Genomic DNA, 26,595 nt, shown 5'->3' on the forward strand with positions numbered 1-26,595 from the left:
GTCTCTCTCTCAGGGATGAGTACCCTTCTCAGTTGTTCAAGGACATGTGGCCAGTATTGGAATTTCACCAACAAAAATATACTCAGCATATATGCGTACATACATATGTGTGTGTAACAATAATAACCAAAGAAAAATGGGCTACCACTTGAGAGTCAGGAACATGAGGTAGATTTAAGGGAGGTATCTGGGAGGAGGCAGAGCAGAGAAAGTGATATAATTCTATTTCAATTAAACATATACATAAAAATATTATTTAAGATTGCATTTGTATATGTTTGTGTAATATGTAGCCTGAGGAGAGTTGGCCCCTTTCCTTCTGTCATGTGGGTCCCTAGAACAAAACTCAAGTCACCATGCTTTGTACCAAGTGTCTCTACCCACTGAGTTATCTTCATGTCCTTCTACCACTTTAGAATGTCTTTCCCCATCTTGGTCTTTTCTTTTCATTTATCTACCATTAAATCTATCTCTGTCCCCCTTATGTTTATAGACATCAAAGTTCATCACAATGCTATGGACTAGTAAGTCATATCTCTGGAACATGTAATTTGAATTAGAATTGAATCCCTGTCTGCCAATGTCTGTTACTTGAGGAAAGATAGATTAGTTTCTGATGTGATCATTCTCTATTGGCAGCAAGGAGCTGTTATGAGATAGTTTTAGGAAACAAACTGCATGTTCATTTTCAAATTAGAAATTCTAGAACTCCTGTATCAGGAGTGACTTGGTTTTGAATATAAAAATGAAAACCTTATTTAAACAGACATAGGGTTTTTATAATTGTCCTTGTCTAAATCTTCATGGCCATCCTACCAAAAGATGATCCAAAACTATAGAGTGGGCCAAATCAAAGCAAGTTCAGAAGCAAGTGAAGGCAGAGTAGTCAGCCTTGTTCTGCTGTGCAGGTTCACAGTTCACCTGATCTTTGCCTTGAAAAGTAGCACATGTAAGCCCTGGAGAGTCTGAGACTACAGAATACACATTTAACTATGCTAAGTGAGGCAAGTGATTTCTGCTTACATGTATAAAGAGGAGTCTTGGTCGCCATTGGGTAAGAGTGTATGGAGTGAGGCACACATTGGACTGCTAGCTTTGCCATTTTTCAGATAGCACAGAGCTGGTGAATTTGTTCAGAACCAAGGGCTGTGTTTGTGTGTGTTGAAACTTTCAGTGGAAAATTAGTGTAAGTTTTGTTTTTATAAAACCCTGGCATTCTCAAGGTTATTTCCTTATGAAACCATGTCATTTGTGATTTTACAGTTTGCTGTTTATAAACTACAATCAACAGCTGTTGCTATCTACCCCTGGGTTGTTAAAGTATGAACAGCAAGGGTATAGGATGTTTTTCTACTCAACTTCTTTCTTAATGAAGTCTAAGCCTAAAGCATGAAAGCAAGGCTATTACTGAATACATACTTGTCTCTTTCTGATTATTAATACGATCAATTGGGGCCCTAATGTTCCTTGTTGACTTGGAAATTCATTGGAGACAGCTAGTGATCAACTGCAGAGAAGTGAGAGAGAAGAGGAGAATGAGAAAGTGTGAGATATGGAGAGTAGGCATTCATTATATAGAGGAAGGTTTTAAGGATTTGATTTTTGAAACATGTTATTTGACCACAAATTCTTCAGGATAGAAGGCGACACTCTATCCCTGGAAGACTGGAAATAAAATCAATTCCAAGAGCTTCTACTGATGCTTTGGAGACTTTAAAACAGTTTCTTGAGAGGAATCCAGACCTAAAAGGAAGACACCACATTGTAATGTGGAAAGAGCTCTGAGGGAAATACTACCGTGCTAATCCTAGACACCAACTACTTAAATCATCTCTCCAAGCATGGCTCCCACTTCTGCAGAAGTTTCCCATTCTTAAGCCTAAAAGTTCCCTAAACCTCATATCCATCACCTTTGTACTTGACACTTTCTCTACTTAGAAGTGTCTCCTCCTTTGAAGCTTCGTCAGTTGCCTACTTATTTACCAAGTATCCTGTCAGGCATCTTGTATGCCATGAAACTCTCCCCACATTCTGCCAAATCTTGCTTTTTGTGGCACTAATTACATTGCCAAAAGTGAAGTGTTGCCCTCCCTGTCTATTCATGCATCTCTGTTTATAAAATATTTAAAACAGGCTCAAATTATCATAGTAATCTTTTAAATGAACTTAATTCACAGTAAGGGCTCAAAATATTCTTGTTAAATGAATGGGTGGATATTGATTCTTGTGGTTTCAGGAAGATGTGACTATATCTCATGATATAACTGAGAATAAGATAAAGAACTACAGTTTCAGTTAAGTATCAGGGGATTTGCAGTTAGTTATAGCCTTCACCAGTTTATAATGACAGCAGAAATCCAGGAAAACCTCCAGCATACTTCATCTTAAGTAAATTTAAGACTTCATCTTAAATTTAACTTATATTGAATAATCAGTGACTCAAAATTAATAAAAATTAAAGTTGATTAATTGCATTTGTTCAACTCTGGATAACTTTTAAAGTTCACCAGTTCCCAAGGAATGCCATGGCCCCGATTCATCCATCAATAAGTTCATTTTGTGGATTATTACTGTTTTTGAAAGTTAAATCATTAGCCTTCAATTCTAGTGGTTAGAAATAGCTAGTTCGGTAAAGAAGGAAGAGGAGGAAGAAGAAAAAAAGAAAGAATGGGACAGAGGGAGGAAGGATGGGAGGGAGGGAGAGATGGAGGGAGGGAAAAGAAAGAAAGTGAGAATAACTTGGCCCAGGGAAGCATCTCTCCTCTTCTGTTTTCTCCTTAACTATCTAAGCAACAGAAATTTGTAAAAAAAAAAAATCCAGGTCTCAATGTTCAGATTTTATTTAGTGTATTTTTGTTAAGTGAGACACAAGACAAAATTTCTTCATTTTTTAGATGCCTCTTGGAGCCCAACAGGAAATGTTAGCAGATGAAAATAATAATAAACCCTTACATTGTTGAGAATAGTCAGACTCTCGGAAAGTATGCAAGTTCTTTCACTTGAGAAGCTACTGTTGGAAAATGAAGAAAAGGAAACGGTGCTCTCATGTGGTCCCGTTGGCCTAAAATGTAGACGATGGCATTAATTCTGAGGTCTTAAGTCTGTTTACTCCATGCCACACAGAGGAACCCAGAGTCTGGATCTAAAGACTGATTTATCCAAACATCAGTGAACACAAGAAAGAAATGTGATTTGTTCAGACTTTTAGAGCCAATGGGAGCCTTACATACTATCTGACTGCTCAAAAGAATCATCCCAATAACACTGAAATTACAGATTACTCATCCTTATCCTCTTATCTGAAATAACTCACATACACTGAAGAAGAAACTCATGAAAAGTACAGCACAGTGGAATAGAACTATGCTTCTGAGATATGCATGCTTTGTCTCCTGAGCACATGGGAGGCAAAGATAAATTTCCTAAAGGGCATGGCCTATTCACGAGGATTGCAAAACTGACAGATTAGCATTGGACATATACAGTGAGTAATAAATACTGGAGAAAGCAGCAAGTAAAGCACGGATAAAGGTGTGAAGGTACCAGTAAGTTCCAAGAACAACTGTGAAAGTAATGACGGAGCCTGCAGTTTGACATAGAGAAAGAAACACTAGTATTAGGGAAGGAAAACAGAGGAGGAATGGTTCAAAAAGATCATGAGAAGATCTGGATGGTAGGAGGAGTTCTTTGTAGCAATGTGGCTGGGTTGATGGGAAATAGGAGGGAGAAGGAGCCAAGTCAGGATGGCTTATAAGTCATTAGACCCATAACTGAAGAAAATCAGAAAACAGTGACAGCTTGGGATGTGGCTCAGTGGTGGAACACATAGTCATCATATACAAGGCCCTGGTCTTAACTTTTAGCACATAAACACAAAAAAGTTTGACTGGTTAGCAGTGGAGAGGAAGGAACATGTAAGAGAAATGTTTAGGGGTGGAACTTGTTTAATACTTTGACCATCTACTGTGATTGTGGGAGAAGATCACTAGAAGGTTTCTAGATGGAACAAGGGTGGAATGTAGTACTTTATGGGTGTGTGTGGGGTGGGTGGGCATGATTATACATGTTGGTTATTCAACTGGAATGTACAGTGAACACTATGAAATGCATGTCTGTCGTGCAGGAAGTTGTAGAAATAGTACCCTTGGCAGGGAGAATGTTGAGGTAAGGAAGACCGTGCTGATTAGGTTACACCAATGTTTACGATCAGGCTGAGGGAAAAGAGGCAAAGGAAGAGGATGAGAGGGAGCAGTGGGAAGAGTAAAACAGAGCAAAGCAGAACAGTGCTGAGACACAAGAGGATGACTTCCCAGCTGTGTTGCTCATGTTGTTGGATGGAAATCAAAATTGACCCATTAATTTGGCTATGGAGGGTTTGTGGGCTTGGTGCTGGTCTATAGGCAGAACTTGGGCTGAGAAATGTGGTGATTAAATTAGTATAATCTCAAAAATTATTTTTTTATTCTTTTTTTAATTTATTATTTTACATGATGATCCCAGTTCCCCCTCCCTCCCTCCCTCCCTCCCTTCCTCCCTCCCTCCCTCCCTTGCTCTTACCCTCTCTGCCCTCTCACATGCACTCTAACCACCCTCCCATCCCATCCTCCCACTCCAATTCCACATGTAGAGGAATGCCATCCACTTGGGGTCATGTAGATCTGACAGGTCATGTGAAGTAGGTCCCTCTATGTCTCTTTCCCGTTCATACCACTTTCTGTGCCCCCACGCACCCCCCCCATCTCTGGTGCTATTCCTTGAATATTCTAAATACACTCTCTTCCCAGGAACTTTGATTTCAGTATTTCTTTTTCTTAAAGAAATACTACCACTCACCCTAGGTAGTCCTGCCTTTGCTTTAAGTTCATCTAGATTACATAAGATCTGTTCCTCCTTATATCCTCATTATCCTCCTTTACCCATGTGCACTATGTCATCTCTTGTGTGCACATATTTGTTTGCTGCCTCTTTCTACTTACAAAGAGTGAAAGCCTCATTAGTACAAGTGATTGTTTTACTTACTAATACTCCTCAACTTCTAAAATAATGTGAGGCTCATAGCAAGCAATAGTTTATCTGTGCTGCTACAAAACACCAGATACTAGGTAATTTACAAAACACAGAAACTTATTTCTTACAGTTTTGGAGGCTGAAGAACCCAAGATTAAGTATGTTCAGTCTCCAGTGCAGGTTAAGTTCTTCACAGTTGGTGTTGACCAAGTGTCCTCACAAGGCTGAAGAGATAAAAGAGCAAAACCCTGGAACCAACACTGTGTTCTCACAGCAGAGATGTGGAGGTCCAACAACATGTTCTCTTCAACTCCAACCTAAGATTCTCATAGGATCACTAATCCTGTCCATTAGGAAGAACGCTCAGACATTCCGAGCCTGTCAGATAGGGGCAATGTTTCAGTGAGATTATGGAGGTAATCTGAAATTTTTTTGGTTTTAAAAAACAAAATTAAAAAAAAAAAAGGAATGGATTTAACCGAGGTCCTGGATGGAATGTAATGTATACTTTTATTCTTTTAAGGTTTCCTGGGACTACTTCTTGGAAGCCCTGGAATAAGACAGTAAGTAGTTGCTATTCTTTTGATGTGTTTATTTGCTTGCTTTTCTCTTCCTCATTCTTTGTGTATAATCAAAAAAGATAACAATATTCCATGAATAAGGGACTTGGGGTGTCACTGAATAGATCTCAGGTCATTTTTAACATGATGGTCAGTAATTTTGCTTAACTCTAGGCAAACTCTGTGTCGAGGGTAGGTGTAGATGTGTGTGTATGTCTCCTGAGTGTGTGAGTGTGAGGGGTACATATGTATGTATTTTGTGTATAGGGATGTATATGTGTCTCTGAGTGTGTGGCGTGTGTGTGTGTGTGTGTGTGTGTGTGTGTGTGTTGTATGTGTTTTGTAGTATATATGTATGTGGTGTGTACATGAGAGAGTGTAAGGTATGTATATGTGTGTGTATGTTTTTGAGTGCATGGGTGTTTGTTTATTAATATGTTGTTGCTAGAAAGAAGGATGCTAGGATGAAGCATTTCTTTTAAAAAAAAAACAGTGAATTCTGGGTTTTCAAGAGTTTATAAACATGCTAGTTGCAAAGCTTGTAAAAATCGCCTACACATTTTGGTTTGGTAAGCACGTTTGAAGCAGACACAAGTTACTGCAGGATGGAGTTAAAAGGACTCAGAATCCCTGATATTAAAGGATTTTCAGTCTATGGGGAATACATGGCTTCTATGATCTCCCCAACTAAGTTTTATGGAGTACCAAGTACTGCAACAGAAAAGTCAAGTGTTCTCAAAGAAAGCAAGCAGGACAGAGGAGATGGTGTCCCTGGTTCACTAAGGAAGCCATAATATGTGCTACATCCTGGTAATAAGACAAACACTTCTGTGTCCAAGGTTGCCAGCTATCAACTGAGGAGTAACACCAGAAGATGACCAAATAATGTTCTGTCTCCTCAACTCTTCAACATGCTTTCTCGTGGTTAAATATAGGAGGAAAAAGGTTAAAGGTTATAAATTAGGAGTGTGTGTAACTGTTGCTGGGTAATTTTTGCTGCTAGGTAATTTTTGCTTCACCGGGCAGTGGTGCCTGGGAAGGAATTCATATGAGCCCCGAAGCCCTTTGAAGACAGGAAAAGTTGAGGAAGGACATGGGTTTGTTTGCCAGTTTGCCACTCCCCCACCCCTACTCTGTAGTGTGAGAAAAGGTTATGGGGCCTTGGCTCATGGCTTTTTCTCAGGGAAATCTTTCCCTTTGTTCTCTTTATGCCACAAGCACAGAGAAAAAAGCACTTGACACTGTAGGTCAGAGAAGTGATTCCACAGCCACAGCCCCACCCACCGCCATAGAGCCTTGAGTTCACCTGGTGGTGTCATTACCTAATTATAGGAGAGGGTCAAAGACTTAAAATGTATAAACCTGGATATGAACAGAACATGCCTACCTTCCCATAACCTGTGCTCTCTCTGACATGAAGACAGCCGGCGAAGGAGCTGAGCTAGAAGCTTCCCTGGGTGGAGGAAACCCTCCTTGCACTCTGCAGTTCTATGTGGCAATGAATTGGAGGAACGAGAGGAAATGAGAATGTGAAAAGGCTAGTCATGACAGTGCTGCCTGCTGAATAGGCTTCTACCCAGAGAGAATGCTGCTGCTTTCATTATATTTCAAAGGGCAAATCATGGGAATGAACTCGAGCAAGTGAAAATGTTCATGGTGAATGTATTTTATCATGAACAGTGGGGCTGGAGTTACAGAAGAGAGGGTTTGGCAAGGTTCAGTGTATTATTAGTGTAGCCTATGTCAGGTTTATATAAATATTTACAGACAAGAAATAAGTGGTTATAAGGCTGTCTTGCACTATAAAGAGTTTGACACACAAGCTTGAGGACCCAAATCAAACTCTATCCCCAGTGCTAATGTAAAAGGCAAGGCCTGGTTTTAGACTTGTAATCCCAGCTCAGGGGAAATGGAGACAGGTAAACCCCAGGGTTCACTGGCAGTCGGGATAGTTTCTCTCTCTCTCTCTCTCTCTCTCTCTCTCTCTCTCTCTCTCTCTCTCTCTCTCTCTCATGTTCACTCTATAAGCTCTGTTCCTCTAGATAACCTTAACTAATACACCTATTATGTTCACTTATTCTATGTTTTAGTTAATCTAAGTCCTTTCTTCTCACCCATGGATTTTTAAGTTTAGTCTCTTAGCTGCATCCCAGAAGTCTTAGAAATTGTGCTTGCTATGATTTCTTTATATTTCTCTTTAGTGATGTTTCAATACAGTGTTCCCTTCATCTTGCACTTGAGATTTTTTTTGCTTTGTTGCTGAGACTTCATTGATTCATTTAACTTTTTATTATTATCATTATTATGGTTTGGTTTTTCAAGACAGGTTTTCTCTGTGCAACAGCTCTGGTTGTCCTGTCACTTGTTTTGTAGGCCTTGAACTCTCCAGGATCTGCTGGCCTCTGCTCCTGAGTGCTGGAATGATGGGATGAAAGGTGTGCATGCTGCCTGGCTCATTTAACTTTATATTTCCAGCATTTCTATTTAAAATTTCTAGTTACATTTATTTATTTATTGTAAATGTGTGCATGGAGGAGTGCCATTACACACATGTGTGTTATGAGTGGGGTTTTCCATTGGTCTGGTCCTACCACCAAGCCAGCCCCAAATAACACACAGAGATGCTGTATTAGATATAATTCTGTTGACCAGTTACTAGTTTTTTATCAGCTAGCTCTGTCTTAATTATTAACCAATTTCTATTAATCTAAGTACTTCCATGTGGTCTTATCTTACCCGAGAGAGGGGCTGGCGTTTTGCTCTCTCCTTCCTCCATCTTGGATCTCCTCCCAACCACTTCCCTCTCCTCCTAGTCTCCTAGTCCCACCTATCTTGATTTCCTATTGGCCAACGGTACTTTATTCATTAACCAATAAGAGAAACATATTTACAGAATGACATCCCCCATCACATGTGGCAGCCAGCAATTACAGGAATCAGGTCTCCTTCCATCATATAGGTCCCTTGGGTTACTAGACTTCACAGCAAGCCCCTTTACCTTCAGGACATTTCTCTGACCTCTGTATTTCTTAAAAATTTCAATTTCTTTGTAAATTTTCCTTCCATTCATGTTACAGTTTCATTTGCTGATTTTTTAAAAACCATTTTTGCCTTTTCCTTGATGTTGCTAACTTACCTCTGCAGGTCCTGGGCTTAATCCATCTGTATCCTCTCTGGCATCACCAGACTTTTTCACTAATAAGTTTTTTGCCACCTCCATCTGGCATTTTACCTCTGAGGTTGGTAGTTGAGGAGTTCTCCAGCATCCAGTGTTCCTGTGCTCTGAGGAGGAGAGGGTTGGTTCCCTTTACTCAGGGGCAGCAGCAGGCTGACCCTGAGGCTCCCTGAGATTGGTTGTTCCGTGTTCTCAGTACCCTAGGCTACTTCAGTGTTTAAGGATGTTTCCTTTCTCAACAGGACATCTTTCCCCTGTGACCAGTTCTCTGGAGACATCACTTTTAGTCAAAAGCCTGCATCTAAGTTTGAAGACTGTCCATCTCTACATTGTTTCTGCTATTCTATCACCGCCTTTTAGAATCCCCAAAGCACTTCCTCTTCTTTTCTTTAGACTAGACTCCATTCTTTCTTATACTGATTCTTATTCTTTTTTTTTTTTTTTTTGCTTTTCAAGACAGGGTTTCTCTGTATTGCTCTATTGCTCTGGAGCCTGTCTTGGAACTCTGAAGACCAGTCTGGCCTCAAAATCACAGAGATTCACCTGTCTCTGCCTCCCAAGTGCTGGGATTAAAGGTGTGCACCACCAAGGCCCAGCTGACTCTTCTTAACTATATCAAAAATGCTATCCATTTTGCTTTCTTATCCTGTAAAACACATCTTCTTGAGGAAACAGGTTATAAAGTGTATTATGTGTAAGACCCAATTCATAAAATTGTAATCTTCAGTAAGAGAAAGCCATGGTGCAAGAAAGAATTTAAGGGAAGGAAAATAAGAATGGACACTTAGGAGATGCTTAGTTGTAAGTGTTTAGAGCCTGGGAGAGCACCAGAGTTCACAAACAGTGCATATTCTTTTGTGGACGACAGCAGGAAGAGAAAACATAAGGCATATGCGTATGGATAAACACTGCTGCTCAAACTAATGCATCAAAAGTAAAGGCAGGTCTAGTTTTAAGTGAAATAAGGACAAAAATAAACAAATCTCAAAATCAGAACGCTTCTTAAAATGTTATTTTGTGGCTAAAACTCAAAATCCTGTAGCAGAGACTCAGTGTCAAGAAGGCTGGGGTGAAGAAACCGGAAATTCTGAGAGTAACCATCTCTCTGGGGGGCTTACGTCAGAGGTGTTGCATGGGAAACAGGGGATGTGAGGGCTGTTCATTTTGTTTTCTAGATGCTACAGTTGGAATGGACCTTGGAGATAATTTAACTCAGCCCCCTCCATTGGAATCTAAGAAAATGTACCGAGAATATCAGATTTCTCTAGCAGATGGCCCTCCTGCTGCAAGTAAGATAGGGACTGCTTTTAAGTTATTTCATTTTTTCCATAGTTAAAACTAATACCAGGATATTGCATAAAAAGGATACCAGTTTGCATTTGTGTGCAGCTATGTTTACAAAATTCTGTACACAGCGTTATCAACAAGGGCATGCTGTTACTGCCTCTGTGACGCTGAAGACTGTGAGACCATATAATTTATTAGCTGAACTGTGACACTTAGGAAAAGAAAGGGGAAGACTATTAATAACTAGTTGGGAACAATAGGCACACATTGGCCATGTTCCAGTCAACCCAGGTTGCTTGATCATTTGCTTTTTACCCAATTGCAGACTTTCCAAGGCTGAAATCCAGGTGATGTTTCAGTGTGAAAGTTTGTGAGTTACAGAGAGTGAGTCAACAGGAGGAAAGCGATGGACTTTCCATCTTTGCAATTAACACCTGTTTGTATACACTTGTGATGCTTGCTTCTCAGTCCATCCATCCAGTAAGGCTTGAGAGGCAGGGATGTGATTCTGGAAGATGAACTGTCAATGAGTAAAGTCATTGAGGATAAGTCACACCAGGTACTGAGCTTTCATGGTACCTTGCAGGTAACTAGGCTGATGAACTGATCAGCTTTAGTCTAACGAAACAAGTAAAAACTGTTTTCATCTGAAAAAAAAAAAAACTGTCAATGCAATGATGCCTAATGAGATTCTGCTATACTCACAGATTGGTAACTACCCCAGAGAGACTTCATCCAGTAACTGATGGAAACAGATGCAGAGACCCACAACCATGCATTGGACTGAGCTCAGGGAATCCTGCTGAAAAGAGGGAGGAAGGACAGTACAAGCTGGCAGCGGGTGGGGGCATCATAAGGGAACTCACAGAAACAACCAACCTGGGCACATAGAAGCTCACAGAGTCTGGACTGACAGCCAGGGAGCCTGCGTGAGACCCACCCTCTGTGCACCCTCTGTATGTGTGACAGTTGTGTAGCTTGGTCTACTTGTGGGAATCCTAACAGTGGGAGCAGGGGCTGTCCCTAATGCTTAGGCTGGCTTTTGGGACCCTATTCCTCATATTGGGTTGCCTTGCCCAGTCTTTAATGCAACGGAGGAGCTTAGTCCTACGGCAGCTTACCTATGAGAGGTCTGCCTCTTTCTAAACAGAAACAGAGGAGTGGATTGGGGGAGTGAGGAGGCTGGGAGAGGGAATGTGGGGAGAGGAGGGAAGGGAAACTGCAGTCAGGATGTAAAATAAACAAGTGTTTAATTAATAAAAAATTATTTCAACTGTTATCACTGCTTCAAAAGCTTCTTCCCTAGCTTTGATTTGTTCCTCGCTACTTGGTATTATTATGACTGGAAATAACAAACATATGCCTGCTCTAACTGGTATACTTTATAGGCTCAGAGTGCAGCTAATTCTGGCCTAACATAAAGACTTAGATAGCGTTTCTTAATTAGGGACATTCCCCTAGACCCAGGAATATTTGGCAATGTTTGGAGACACTTTTATTTGTCACGGGCAGATGAAGGGAAATTACTGGCATTATGAAAGAAGAAGCCAAGAACATAGCTAAGCTTCCAACAATGAACAGAATAGAATCCCACAAAAATTAACATCCAGCCCAGGATGTCAACAGTGATATTGAGAAATGCTGAGTTAGAACAAGATGGCGAGCTTTTTTTTTTTTTTTTTTTTCCTTTTCTTTTGTGCATGGTGTAACACTGCTGTCAGTCCAGGGGGCTGCAAAGCCTAGCCTGAAACAGTGATTTGGATGATAAAAGAAATGGCGAATAAATAGTATAAAAGGAAGGGACAAGTATTTAGTTCATTTTGTGTTGCTATAATAAAATGTCTTAATGTGAGCACTTACATTTAGTTTATTGTTTTTGAGACTACAGGTATGTAATCATGAAGCCCCACACTTAGCTGGAAACCTATTGGCAACTGATTACTGCTGGGTCTGTAGGAGTCAGTTCTCTTCAGGGATGTGGGGCATGGGAGGCCACATCACTCCAGTAGATGCCTCTGAACCCATGTACCTACAGCAAACCTAAGTGGACTTGGTAGGTTTAAAAACAGAGCTCATAAAGTAGGAGGGGAAAGTAGTGATTGGGATGGAGAGGAACTGTATGGGAAAGATGGGATGAGGATTTGACGAAAATGCATTATATGCATAGGTGAAATTTTAAAAAAAGGGGGTATAAAAAAGAAATACAACATCAGGCAGCTCCAACTATTTGGTTCCTAGTGAGGGCCTTCTGGCTGCACTCCAACATGGCAGAGAAGTGGACCAGTCAAGTGCAAAACCAGCTTGTGTGTGAGTAAGGAGCTGAGACACAGAGGAACTGACTCACTATTTTTATTTTTATTTTGGTTTGTGTTTGGGTTTTTACTATTATTGTTTGTTTTGAGACAGATTTAATCTCTGTCACCCAGGTGGACCTCAGATTTGTGCCAAACTTCCCGCCTTGGCCTCCCAGAGCCCTGGGACTATGGGTATACATTACTGTGTCTGTCTAACTCCACTTACAATAACCTTATCACCCCACCCCAGCTAGGCCTGACCCACTGTGGAGAAACAAAGTTAATCCCTTGGTGAAGGCAGAGTCCACATTACCCACTTAGCCTTCATGAAGGCCCACCTAGTAAAGGTTAGAATGCTTTATATAATATCTAGTTTGATCTCTGGGCATGACTATGTCTTTTTCATGGTCCCAGCTCCTACAGAAAGCCACAGCTCCCAGACAGTATTAAAATGACTTCCTTTGTCTTCCTTTCCTATAGAAAGATAAAGGTTTTCTATTCCTACTGACCTGTGGATTTCTTCATGGTCCTTTGTTTAAACCTTCCAATAATCACAATGTATCTAATAATAGTTCCCTAAGATTTGATACCTCTGCCTTTATCCTGATTCTTCAACATATATTCACTCTCTAATCCATGCAGCAATTCTGTAAAGAAGACACTATTATTTTTTCTCTTACTTTAGAAATGAGGAAACCAAAATAGATAGAAATTAACTACTTGTCCAAAAGTCTGAGCAGATGTGGTAGTCTGTAAACAGGGCTACCACAGTCCAGAACCTAAACTCTTAACTACTAAGTCATATAATCTCTCATCAGAATCATGTCATTCACCCTTGAGTCTAAACATCTCCAACTAGAGAATTCATCCCTCAACTCTGAGTTCAGGGTCATTGGTACCCTGCCAAGTATCTCTGGGGATGCTTCTATTTTTAGTAGGGCAAGTAGCCAAGAGAATGCTTGCATTACCCTCCATGAACTCTAACGTCCATTTTTCTTTCTCTTGTTCATGTTTTATCCTCTCTGTTGCTTCTACAGGCCCTAGCATGTTCTCCTCCACTGAGTTTTCTTGGTTCTGTTTGGTGTACCCAATGTAACTTGAGGTACCCCCTATTCTAGTTTTGTTTTCAACTCACTTCTCATTTTCTAGTTGGTGCAGGGGCAGGTCAGAGCCACCACACATTGTTTTTTGTTGTTTGTTTGTTTGTTTGTGGTGAATTGAATACTTCCCAGAAGAGATGTGGTATCTCTTCCAGTACAACATTTGTTATAAATGCACACTGGATTTCACTTGAGATTCTGTGGGTATAATTATATATTTATATTCATGTCTTTATTATGCTGTCTTCATTTTTATTTTAAATATATTTTATCTTCTCTCACCTAGTTAGAAATCCTATTCATTTTGAAAGGCAAGATGCAGCTTAAATGCTGTCTTTTTTCTGGGCATTTTTTTCCTTGACCTCTCTCCTACTCTCTGTACTCCAAACAAAACAAATCTCTCCCTACCTTTTGCTATCATATAAATTTATTCATACAGCTGCTTTCTTTCTCACTGTGTCACTGTGTGCCTATCTGTCTCTGTGGAAATTATGTATAAAATTACTCTCATACATGGAGAGTTGAACACAGTTTAACTGGTATCACTATATGATATCATACACAAAAACCACTTGGTAGCATAATGGAACAAAAACTAGATGCTGTACAATAAGTGTTCTTCATATAAATATTGAGGTAGAAGGGTCAAATTTTCCTAAGCATGTCTTTTTAAAATAATGGTTACATAATGGAGTAATAGTCCACTGTTAAAAACAAAAAGACATCTGGAAATTAGCAGGCAAATGGATGCGACTAGAAAAAAAATAAATAAAAGCATCCTGATTGAGATAACCCAGTCCCAGAAAGACAAATATGGTATGTATTCACTCGTAAGTGAATATTAGCTGTTGAGTAACTGATAATCAAGCTACAGTCCACAGACCCAGGAAAGTTATGGGAAGAGGATTGTAGGGGTGGATTCATTGGCCTGTTTGGGAAGGAAAAATGCAATAAAGTTTGAGGGTGGAGTGGGGACAGGTGGGGATGGGAGCAGGAAGGTGGGGAAGTAGAGAAAGAGAATGTGGGGAGAGACAGCTAGAATTGGGGATCGCTGGGGAGGGCTGTGAAAACTACAGCAGTGGAAACTTCCTGGAATCTATGAAGGTGACCCTTGTTAGGATGCATAGTAATAGGGAATATGGAATCTGAACTGGCCATCTTTTGTAGTCAGGCAAGGCTACCAGTGGTGGGAGTGGGTTACACTTATTTGAGTTGTTGACTGAGGGAGTCCCATGGAGAACCTTAAGCAACTCAGGCGGTGCTGGGACAGAAGGTTTCTCTCAGAAAACTGACAATAGAACTCCATTGCCAAAGACAACTTCCACCTCTCTCATTGGATGTAGAGAGGTCAAGCTGGTATGTTTATGGAGTCTTTTTGTCATAAGAAGATACTCTTCAGGCTACAAAAAGAGAAATCTGATACCAACCTAGCCACAAAACCCTCTACCTACAATCTGTCCCACCTGCAAGATGTGCTGGAGTAACTTGTGGGAGTGGCCAACCAACATATGGTTTAACTTGAGGTCTACACCACAAGAGGGAGCCCAGATCCTAGGCTGCCTGCACGGCTATGAACCAGGGACTGGATAGCCCAGAGACCTAAGATAGAACCAAACATGACACATACACCCCCCCAAAAAAGTCAGTGAAATGATTCTTATTGATGTTCTGCTATACTTATATCTTGGTGCCTTGTTGATTCAGCCTCTGAGAAGCAGATGGGAGCAGATGCAGAGACACACAGCCACACACTGTGCAGGAATAGTGTCTAAATTGGAGATCTCTGTCTGGTCTCTCATGTTGGAGATCCAGGAACCCCATGGAAGAGGAGGAGGACAGACTGTAAGAGCCAGAGGAGTTGAAGAACACAGCAAAATATGGCCTACTATATTAACTAAGCAGGGCTCACATGGGCTCACAGAGACTGAAGTGTCAAGCATGGGACCTTCATGGGTCTTCCTCAAGTCTTCTGCATTTGTTATGGCTGTTAGTGTGGTGTTTTTATGGGATTCCTAACAGAGGGAGCAGGGTGTATCTCTGACTCTCTTACCTGCTCTTGGAACTCTTTCCTACTATTGGATTTCCTTGCCCCTCCTTGAAAGAAGGGTGTTTGCCTTGTCTTACTGTATCTTGTTTTGTCCTGTCTTACTGTAGTCTCTTGAAGCTCTACTTCTTTCTATGAAGAGGAAATGTATCTGGGGAGAGGTGGGAGGGAAACTAGGGGGAGTGGAGGGAAGAGAAACTATGGTCAGAATATATTGTATGAGAGAAGAATCTGTTTTCAGTCAAAATATTTTTTAGAGTTTCACACACTTTCAAATGCATTTTGGTTGTATCTATCCACCACTACTTCATCACATCCCTATAATACCCCAGCCCTATTTCCTTCTAACTTCATGTCCTGTTTTTTATTGTTCTTTACAATACCCTGAGAACAATTAGTGCTGCCCATGTGCGCACAGGTGTATGCCCATCTACTGGGGCAGGAACAGCCTACTCACCTGTCTTACAGGAATGCTCAGGGCCAAGGTCTCAGGTCAGCAACACTTGCTTTAGCTGTAGCTTTGTTTTTTAGCATTGTAGTTCTTAGCTTGTTTGGAAGTATGATGAAGAAAAAAAGAAACTTGAATTTTCTTTTCCCACCAAGACTGCCTATTTTTAGGACAATTTTTCTTATTCAAAGTTTGGATCTTATTTTGCCTAAGTGTTTTGCTTACTTAAGTGTGAGTTGTTATCTTGAAGAATGCTATTTAAAAACATGAACAATTTCTCCCTTAATGTATTTCACTGAAACTGCAACCAGCAATATGGTTAGTTATGCAGCAACCCTAAATGTACTCCATGCCTTGCTTTCTGTGATACATATGTTACAAACATGGCAAGACAAAGTAACAGAGAAATAATAGAAAGACACATGCCCTAAAGCAATTATTTATAGTAACAATGTTATCTTCCTTGTTACTTAGTTCTTTGGAATTATTTACAGCCTCTGTGATTGGACTACTTTCATTTACTAATTGCTGGTTATTTAACATGAAATTGTAAAAAAAAAAAAAAACAATTCTTCCATCATATTAAGATGAGTTACAGTATGGACCTTATTTTTTTTTCACAGATGGACACACAATTTTTACTGTACAATCATGAACACTCACATACATGAATGAAAGTACAATACACTAAAAATACACTAAATTTATGAAATATGGTTAAGGTCATTAGGTAAATTCAGACTAAAACTGCTTTAAGATTCTATATCATATCAGTCATCATGTTCATATCAGGAAGACAAGTGAAAAAAGGCTGATAAGGGTTTTAGAAAAGGGAAACCTTCATACTGCTGGTGGGAATGTAAACTAATAAAGCCACTTTGAAAATAAGTCCTAACGTTCCTCAAAACTAGAATTATTTTTAACATGTGACCCATGTATACTACTCCCTGGAATACTCAAATGACTTTATATGGTCCCACAGAGATGCTTATACATTCATGTTCATTGTTGCTATATTCACAATAATTAAGAAATGTAGTGAACCTAGGTATCTCTCCACTAACAGATAATGTTTGGTCTATGGAATCATTATGTATGCCAATCCAATAGAACAAAACCAATCTAATAAAAATAGATTTTTCATACATGATGTTTTCCCACATACCAAATAATTTATTGAAACATTTTCATTCACTGAAGTTACTAGATTTATTTTATTATTCTCAAGTTATAACTAAAGCCATTTGAGGCATTTCTATACCCTTGGACATTTTTCTTATCACAAATATTTAAACACAGGTATGGCAGGAAGTTATATTTGGAAAACAGGGAAAAAACCTAAGATTGAGGCATATGTATAATGTACAAGAAATATCTTTAATAACTGACTGAAAAAGAATCATCAGTCACAAATATGTTTATGAAAACACTGATTAAAACTAGCTTTTGGAGATCTGAGGAGATGGCTTGGTTGGCAAAATGCTTGCCTGCCACATAACCATGAGGGCCTGAGCTCGTATCACCAGTATCCATGTAAAAGCTGGACATATGGTAAATGATTTGCATCCCCCATTGGCACACAGAGGCAGGCAGATCCTTCAACTTCACTAGCCTGCCAGTCTAGCTGAATGAATGGTCTCCAGAGCCAATCAGAGACCCTGTCATAAAAATAAATGACCCAGACAAGCAGTGATGATGCGCACCTTCAATTCCAGCACTTGGGAGGCAGAGGCCTTGAATTCAAGGCCAGCCTGGTCTACAAAGCAAGTTCCAGGACAACCAGGGCTGTTACACAGAGAAACTCTGTCCATCCATCCATCAAGTGGCATAAAATGTCTAGCTGGGGCATTTTCTCCCCCATTTTACAATCACTCCTTTTAAATTCCTTTCATGCATGTATAAATGAGTAATGGGCTTCCACATGGCTTTTCAAAAGGCTTTTAGTTTTAGTTGTCCCTACCCATATCCTTTCTGTGCCCTGCCCACTAGTCCCTTTCCCCATTTAATCCTCCTGTTCTAGTTTCCCCTTCTTAAAAAAGTACTCTATTTCCCTCTCTTAGAAGACTCCCTCTCCCCTCTGGTCCCTTACCATCTACCTAACCTCTGTGCTTATTCAGATAGAAGCTAACATAAATAAGAGGAGATATACAATATTTATCTTTTGGGTTCTGGGTCACCTCCCTTGGCATGATTATTTCTAGCTTTATTTTTCTTAACAGATGAATAATATTCCATTGTATAAAAGCACCACATTTTTGTAATCCATCCATCCATCAGTTGGTGGACTTACTGGGCTTTTTCTTTTGTTCTGGTAATTTTTATGTTATTGTTGTTTGTTTTCATTTTCAACTTTTGTTTTTTGTTTTGGAGAGAGAGGGAACATATATGGAGTTGGTTGAGTAGAGAGACAGAGAGGATCTAGAAGTTGAGGGATAGGAAACTATGATAAAGAAACATTGCATGAAAACAATTTTAAAGGTAAAATATTGAAATGGAAAATAACTAGGGGATACCCCTACCAATGATTTCTGGCTTCCACACTTCCAAATGCACGAATAACTTTAAAAGGCTGGAAATATAGCTCAGTGATTAAAATCTTGGCATGGGTGAGACCCTAGCTTCACTTTCCAGCACTACCAAGCAACAACAATGTGTTGACTTTCTTCATCCTGACCCTACCTGTTAAAATTTGTACCACCACCCCTCAATGGTATCATGGCCTAGGGACAATACATAAAACACATAATCATCTCAGATGCAAACTATAGCAATTAGTTTCCTAAGCACTTGGTACCGATCAAAAGCTATGAATAATTGCACAGTGATCTTCAGAGCTATTGTTATGTTGCTATATTTTCTTATAAAATGAAAAATAAAACATACAATATATTTAATTTTAGTGAATATATAAAGGCAGCTTAACGTTTTTCCCCCCAGAGTGAACATGTTCCTTAATTTTAGATAATTCTTTCCCTTAGTTATAAACATAATTCACACCTCATTATAGCTGATTTTGTAAAAACCACCAATTGATTTTTAACTACTACATTAGTTTCTCACACATACACCCCATTCACTGGGTCATTTATGAGTACTCCAAGCATAATAAAATGTTCATGCATGAATTTATTCATCCCATGTGAAAATTCTCAAATTCATGCCACTAAAAACCAAATTTTTATTTTATATTATTTGTTTAAGTGCTTTCTTAACTATCTCATATGTTACTATAACTCATCAATCAACTGTTCCATCCATGTAAACGGGACTTTATTTTGACTATATTTTATTTTGAATACCAAACTTCCCACTTTAATGGATATATAATTATGCTCATGAAAATGATTTTTTAGTTTTAGAAATGCCAATATTTCAATGCTAACCATACAAGCAGAACACTGTTGAGTACTTTATTATCTTACAAGCCACATGTAATGTAAGCACAAGTACACAAATTAGGACACTAACTTATTGGTATTGAATAAAGGTAGAAGAAACATTCTGTCCATTCTCCTATGCATAATTTTTCCTAAGATTAAATAGACTGAATGCATTCAGAGATTCATCATAACTGAAAGGTAACTGAGTCAGCTTAGAAATGTTCAGTCTCTGGTAACAAAATGGGACTAGCTCATTGTAACCCACTGCAACTCTCTGACATGCCTCACCATGTAAGCCTAGTTTACATCAGCAGCAACAGCTACAAATAAACATATATTATAAGAGAGTATTATGTGACACCTCTTGTAAGACAAAATCTGACTTTAGTAATCTTAAAATATGGCAATGTGTATGGTTTTGAATCAATGACTTGCAAGAAGTGCTCAAAGACAAAACACTTGTCTGTACATCTGAGCTTAACCATGGTCTATGAAAGTCATGAACTGATGCTCTCTAGGAACCGATGAGCTACGAGAGCAAAGAGGAGTAGACGATAGAGACATTCGGGAGTACACAACATTTTCCATCACAAAGTAAAAGTTTCCTTCATTAAACTCTGTAGAAAGCACAGTATTTTCAGGGATTATTTTTTTAAGTCCCTAGATGCTGGATTTAATAGTAAAATTGCATATAATTTCAGTTTCAACATTCTGTTCTAAGTGTTGACAAAAAGAAAACCTCTCAGACATTAAACAGATGTTGCATTTCTTCAGCATATTTAATTGCTTATTTTGAAACCATCTCGTGGTTTGTGCATGACTTAATTATGATAATGTGTCATTTTGAATTGGCAATCAAATGTTCCTTGAGTTGGACCTTGGCTTCTGCAAAGGCAGTCAAAGCATACTATACCTTGGATACAGCTCTTTTAAAACTAAATGTCTCCACTTCTCACATGAGTTCTAAATCCTATTGGCCCTTCAACAGTGTACCTGTTACAGTGGTATCTCAAGTGTTCATAAAATATTAGGCTATCACTACCAGCTATTGGGAGAACTTGCCTCATCTCACTGGATTTGGAACAAGCATCCACTTGAGAAAAATCTTTATATCCTTTCTTCTTGCCATATACTATTTAACACTTGATTCTGTGGAACTAGAATATGTGTATCCCCACCCTTCAGATCATGTGGGGTTGATAAGTATTGCAGATTCATTGAAATCTTTAAGATGGCATATTTTATGAAAGAAGGATCTCATTTCAGTAATTCTAGTTATTATTTAAGAATGTCTTTAAAATTCCTGTGGAATACTACAGTGAAGTCTTACTTCATGTTCACACACATAAGTGCAGGTTTCCACTGGTTTGTCACACCTTCCAGAAGCCAGGCTTTCTCCACTTTGAAGCTGCATCTCTCTCATTCTTTGGAGCATTATCCATTCACCTTAGAGGGTAATCTGGTGCCCTGTGTTGAACCTAGAAGTGTATATGGCTCTTACTTTGAATTTATCTTGTTTGTAACTCTGCCACTTCATTGTCTCTAATGTCAGAGGAGAATGGAAAGTGTATTATGGTTGTGTGACTAGGGACAAGGTATGAATATAGACAATGCTGTCAGAGAGCATTGTGATCATGTTACTTAGCAATACTGCAGACCTACCCTCTAAAATTGTTGAGCATGTCTAAACAGTGTGTATCACACCAATGAGTAATTAATGGATAACTATCAGTGTTTTGCTGTCTAAATCTTCATTTAGTATATCTAAGGGGAAATAAAAGCAACATGATCTTGTGCAATACACAAAATTGTTTAAGAATAAATTAATTTAAAATAGATTTAATGAAAATGTCTTTTTTATGTTTGTTTTTAAAATATTTTACTAATTCTTTGAGAATTTCATACAACATATTTTACCACATTCACCCTCTACTATTTCACCCTCCACTATCCCCAAATACACCTCAATTCCCTACCCCCTCCCCATTTCACCTCCTCTTCTTCTAATGAAATTATCCTTTTTAAATTAACTTTGATTACTCAGTGCTTTGCTACCTTGTTGGGGAATACACCATTTTCATTATAATTTTTCCAATATCCCAGCAGCTACTTAAAATTACAAATGTCTCTCCTGAAGACGCCCACGTTCACTGCATTCCAGGAATAGCTACTGAGAGTAAACATGCACATGGACCCATGCCTGTAAAACTCTAAGAGCCCAAAACTTCAGGGAAAAAAAGGCCTTTAAAAGTTGGATATTATGTGTGGCTAATTTACAAAGGAGAAAGATTTCCGTTAGTCAGGCCTCTCATCAGAAAGGCTGGGAGCCACATAGAAGCAGTACTTTCCGCAGGGAACACAGAGAAAAGAACAACTCAAGAGTCTTTACTCTGATGTTTCCCATAAACATGTGGAAGGGCATATACTTCAGCAAAGAAATGACATAAGAAAAGTCCTTTATAGAGCAGTAAGTAAGACAAGACCATCATAAGGACAAGTGTAAGTGAAGAAAGAGTAAACACGCTAAACAAAATGTTTTTAAAAAGAAACTAAACATAGCAACTCAACTCAGCAAAATGCAAAGGGGTGAAGGGAGGTGATGTAACATCACTCATAATTTCTCATCAAAGAAAAAATGTATTGACTATATTCAGAAATGACAAATGGATTGAGAAAAAAATCAGAGAACAATACCTTTCACAATAGCCTCAAAAATATCTTGGGGCAACTCTAACCAAGCAAGTGAATGACTTGTGTGATAAAACTTTAGTACACTAAAGAAAGAAATTAAAGAAAGTATTGGAAGATGAAAAGACTTTTCCATGCTCATGGATCAGTAGGATTCATATAGTGAAAAGAGCTAACCTACCAAAAGCAAGCCACAGATTCAATGACATACCCATCAAAATTTCAACACAATTCTTCACAGACCTTGAAAGGACAATTTTCAGCTTCATGTGGAAACATACACACACACACACACACACACACACACACACACAGAGTACAGAATAGCAAACAAAACAAACAAACAAAAAACCACCTTAAACAATAAAAGAACTGTTGGAGATGTCACATCCCTGATCTTAAATTACAATACAGAGTTATAGTAATAAAAAAGAAACAGTATGACATTAAAACTGACACATAGATCAATGGAACTGAACTGACAACACAGGCATAAGTTCACACACCCATGGGTGCCTGATCTTTGATGAATAATGCAGAAATACACATTAGAAAAACTACGCAATCGCCAATGAACGGTGCTGGTCAAGCTGGATGGCTGCATGTAGAAAAATGCAAATGGATCTCTACTTATCACTCTGCACAAGACTCAACTCCAAGTGTATCAAAGACCTCAACATAATGCTAGATATACTGAATATAACAGAAGAGAAAGTAGGGGATAGTATTGGACTATTGGCACAGTAAAAGACTTTCTGAACAGAATACCAATAATACAGGCACAAAGAACAATAAATGGGATCTCATGAAACTTAAATGCTTCTGTATGGCAAAGGATACCATCATTTGTATGAAGTAGCAGGCTATAGAATGAGAAAAGATTTTTACCAATTACATATTCAATAGAGGACTAATATCTAAAGTATATAAAGAACTAAAAACACCTAGGTACTGGAAAAACAAATAACTCAATTAAAAACAGGGTATAAGTGTAAACAAAGAGTTCTCAAATTGTTGAGAAACACTTAAATAAATGTTCAAAATCCTCAATCATCAGGGAAATGCAAATCAAAACTATTTTGAGATTTCATCTAATGCCAGTCAGAATGGCCAAGGTCAATGAAACAAATGGTAGCTGGTGCTAGTGAGGATGTGGGGTAAGAGAAACACTTGTATAGCAACTATAGAGACCAGTGTCACCGTTTCTCAGGAAGCTGGGAATATGTCTACTTCAACATCCAGCTGTACCACTCTTTGGCATATACCCAAAGGATGCTTTATCCACCTCAGAGACACTTGCTGAACCATGTAGCACACTTCCTTCAACAAAGCCACTCCTATTCCAACAAGGCAACGCCTCCTTATAGTGCCACTCCCTTTGAGCCTATGGGGGCATTTTTATTTAAACCACCACACTGTATAAAATCATATTTACTCTTATTAAATTTGTGAGTACAAAATACATTTTATATATATATATATATATATATATATATATATATATATAGAGAGAGAGAGAGAGAGAGAGAGAGAAATTAATCTGTGATGGGGAAATCCAGTATACCTGCTAATAACTGAAGAAGGTAGATTCCTGGGGTGGGGAGCAAAGCCATATTGGGCTAAGGAAGATTCCCCAGTGGTGATAGGAACCCATAGATGCACACAAAGATATGCATGGAAAGAAGAATACTAATAGCTACAGACCCATAAATGTGAATTTGCTACCATCACTTTTCTAAAATTATTTAAATGATAATATTACAAGATTTAAAAAGACAAGACTTTTAAAGTAATAGCAATAATTAATTGTTTGGGGTGTTTTCAGGTGGGAGGGACACTTACATATTTAACACAAGCAGCAGTGACACCACAAAACAGAGCCTGGGAATAGGACCTCACAACACATGTGTTACTAGAAGAAAGTTGATATAAATATAGTGCTGGTTCTGGAAGTTACAATGCATTATTATGAGCCATATATCAACAAAGTAATTAAAACATGAACAAACATAAGAAACTGAACTACTGAATTACTACACAGGAAATACCTCCTTTAACACAAAAGGAAAATCTGAACAAGCATACAGGACCAAAGGAGATGACATTGAATACAAAAGTAAAATGACAGAAAAACAACCACATCATTTACAACTAAATATGGAGGATCTTATGACATCAATGTCAACCAAAAGACAGAGTTTGCCAGACTACATTTTCAAAATTACCTGATCATATTCAGCCTTCTGCAAAAAATCCACTTAATTAATGAACAAAAATATATCATTCATGCAACAGTCACAAGAAGAATTTGTCCAAGACAATTTGTCCTTGGATCAGTTAGGTTCACTATATAGCTGCACATCCCATTGCTTATTCACTAATCTTGTAATCCATTTATTCAGTCAAATTTAACTGCTATCACCCTGCCAGTCCATTGAGTATCTCTAGACCAGTTCTAGTGAATGTCATAGCATGAGATTCTGAAACATATTAGGCACTGCTGTATTAGCCTGCTGGATCTCAGAACTCCGGTGATCAAGGCAAGAGGACAGACAGTTCAAAGATGGCTTGGTTATATAGCAAGACCTGCTCTGAGAAGACCAGAGTAACAAAAATCAGTTTTATCAGTCCTCTTTAGATTATTTTTAGCAGCCTCCCCTTTTCAATAACAGCATTATCTTCATTGTTCACAAAAGTCTAGAAAGCGAGGAACTATGGAAGCTGAAAGAGAAGTTTGTCAATGATGGCAAAACCAGGACAGCATTGAAATGGTTGTGTATTTGTTGCTACCCCATCTCCATGGTGATTGGAATACATAGAGAAGCCTGAAGAGCACCATGAGAATGATGGTAGGTGAGAAATGGCTATAGCCTCCTTTTTTCTCTTTAGTTAGCCCTCTAGCAGTTGTAAGAGTGATTGAATCTGAAATGGAAACATTTGTATTCTCAAGCACTTGTGCTTTCTCTTAGCTGTCAAAACATGCTGCATGAAATTGAATTTTCTTGGAAAAACAATACTACAATTGAAAGGACAAACAAAGGCACCTTAAGGCTTTCATAGCAAGTGGTCAAATAGCAAGAACTCTATTTGAAGCTAAAAGGTAGTGTCAACTTTTGTAGTAGAATAATTTAGAAGAAATATCTCTCCTGCCACCATCCTTAGAACTGGAAAATCATTCACTGTGGGGGAAAAACACATCACTTTGGAAACTCTTCAGCAAACTCTAGCTTTAGAATTCAGTAGAAATAACTTTGGAAGAGGGCTTAAGAAAAAGCCAGCATCTCTACTGATCTCATCAGCTCAAGGAGAAAGGGGCGTTTATCAAACAAGTTGTTTGACTAATTGATTTTCATCTTCTCAGCTCATTAGATTGCTTTTATACAGTTAGGCTCCAAAATGAATAATTTGTTATCTTATCCCCTAATATGAACCAATCATTGATTTTAGGACATGGGTTGAGTTGAAAAACATGAGTTGTCCCAGCATGAAAGGAATGAGAGGCTTGTGAAAGGCATTTTATGAATGCTAATCAATCACGCAGATCTGCAAATCAAGAAGGGGAACTCTCACAGGAGACTGATCACACTACACTCTGAACCCAGACTTACAGCTAAAGCTGTGAGAAATATATGTCTGCTGTCATTACCATTCCATCCATTCTATAGGATTTTCTGAGGACAGCTTAAGTTAACTCAACAAAGTTGTCAGAATGAATCCATTGTAACATTTGAGCTTTGGCTGGGAAGTTTAAAGGAAGATCCAAGAGGACAAAGATTTATTGAAAATTGTATAGTTTCAGAAAGGGGAGACAGTTTTGTATGTTAGCAAATAGAGGGGGAAGATGCGAGAGGTAACTCATTCATGAGAAGCAGCAGTCAAGAGGAGGCAGGACAGACAAATGGTTGACATTTTGCAGGTGACACAGACTTTGTAAAATTACAAAGTGGCTTTGTTTCTTCTCTCTTTGTTACAATCTGAGTAACTCTTCTGATGTTTGTATCATGTGAGACTATATATGTACAACAGTGGAATAGCATGGCCCAGGCATGAGCACATGGCTAAGTTTATAATCACAGAAAAGCCCAGCTAAGCATGTCTCTCCCCTTTCTTCTCTCCATCACTCTCCCTCCTCCACTTTTCCTCTTCTTCTTACTTCTCCTTTCTAACTAGAAAAATATTTTCTAAATGATTTGGAAGAATTGTATTGGAAGAAATGTTTTGGAAGAATCCATATATAATGGATATTTTGTTATAATAAAATAGTTTCAATTTAAGCTCTTTATTTCACCCACAGGCAAATGTTGAAATTTAAGATCATAGAAAGATAATCTTAAATTTTTATCCTAAAAGAAAATTTAAACAACCAAAATCTCTATTTATTTGGTGTTGGTTCCTTGCCAAGGGGGTTCCCAGTCTGTGTTGAATTAATTGCAATTTTTAAAAAAAAGCACCTACTTACATCAGACGGTATATTCTATAAGTCACTGAGCTGAGCTGTATAGTTCCTTAGATCTTTTGTACATTGGCTCTATTTGCTCATCTGGGATAATAAGACAATTTAATGCTTTTAACAGGGAAAGTATTATAGTTAAGGAAAAGAAAGCCACACAGC

This window comes from Phodopus roborovskii, unplaced genomic scaffold (genome assembly GCF_943737965.1).
Source record: "Phodopus roborovskii unplaced genomic scaffold, PHOROB, whole genome shotgun sequence".
In the NCBI taxonomy this organism is placed as follows: Eukaryota; Metazoa; Chordata; class Mammalia; order Rodentia; family Cricetidae; genus Phodopus; species Phodopus roborovskii.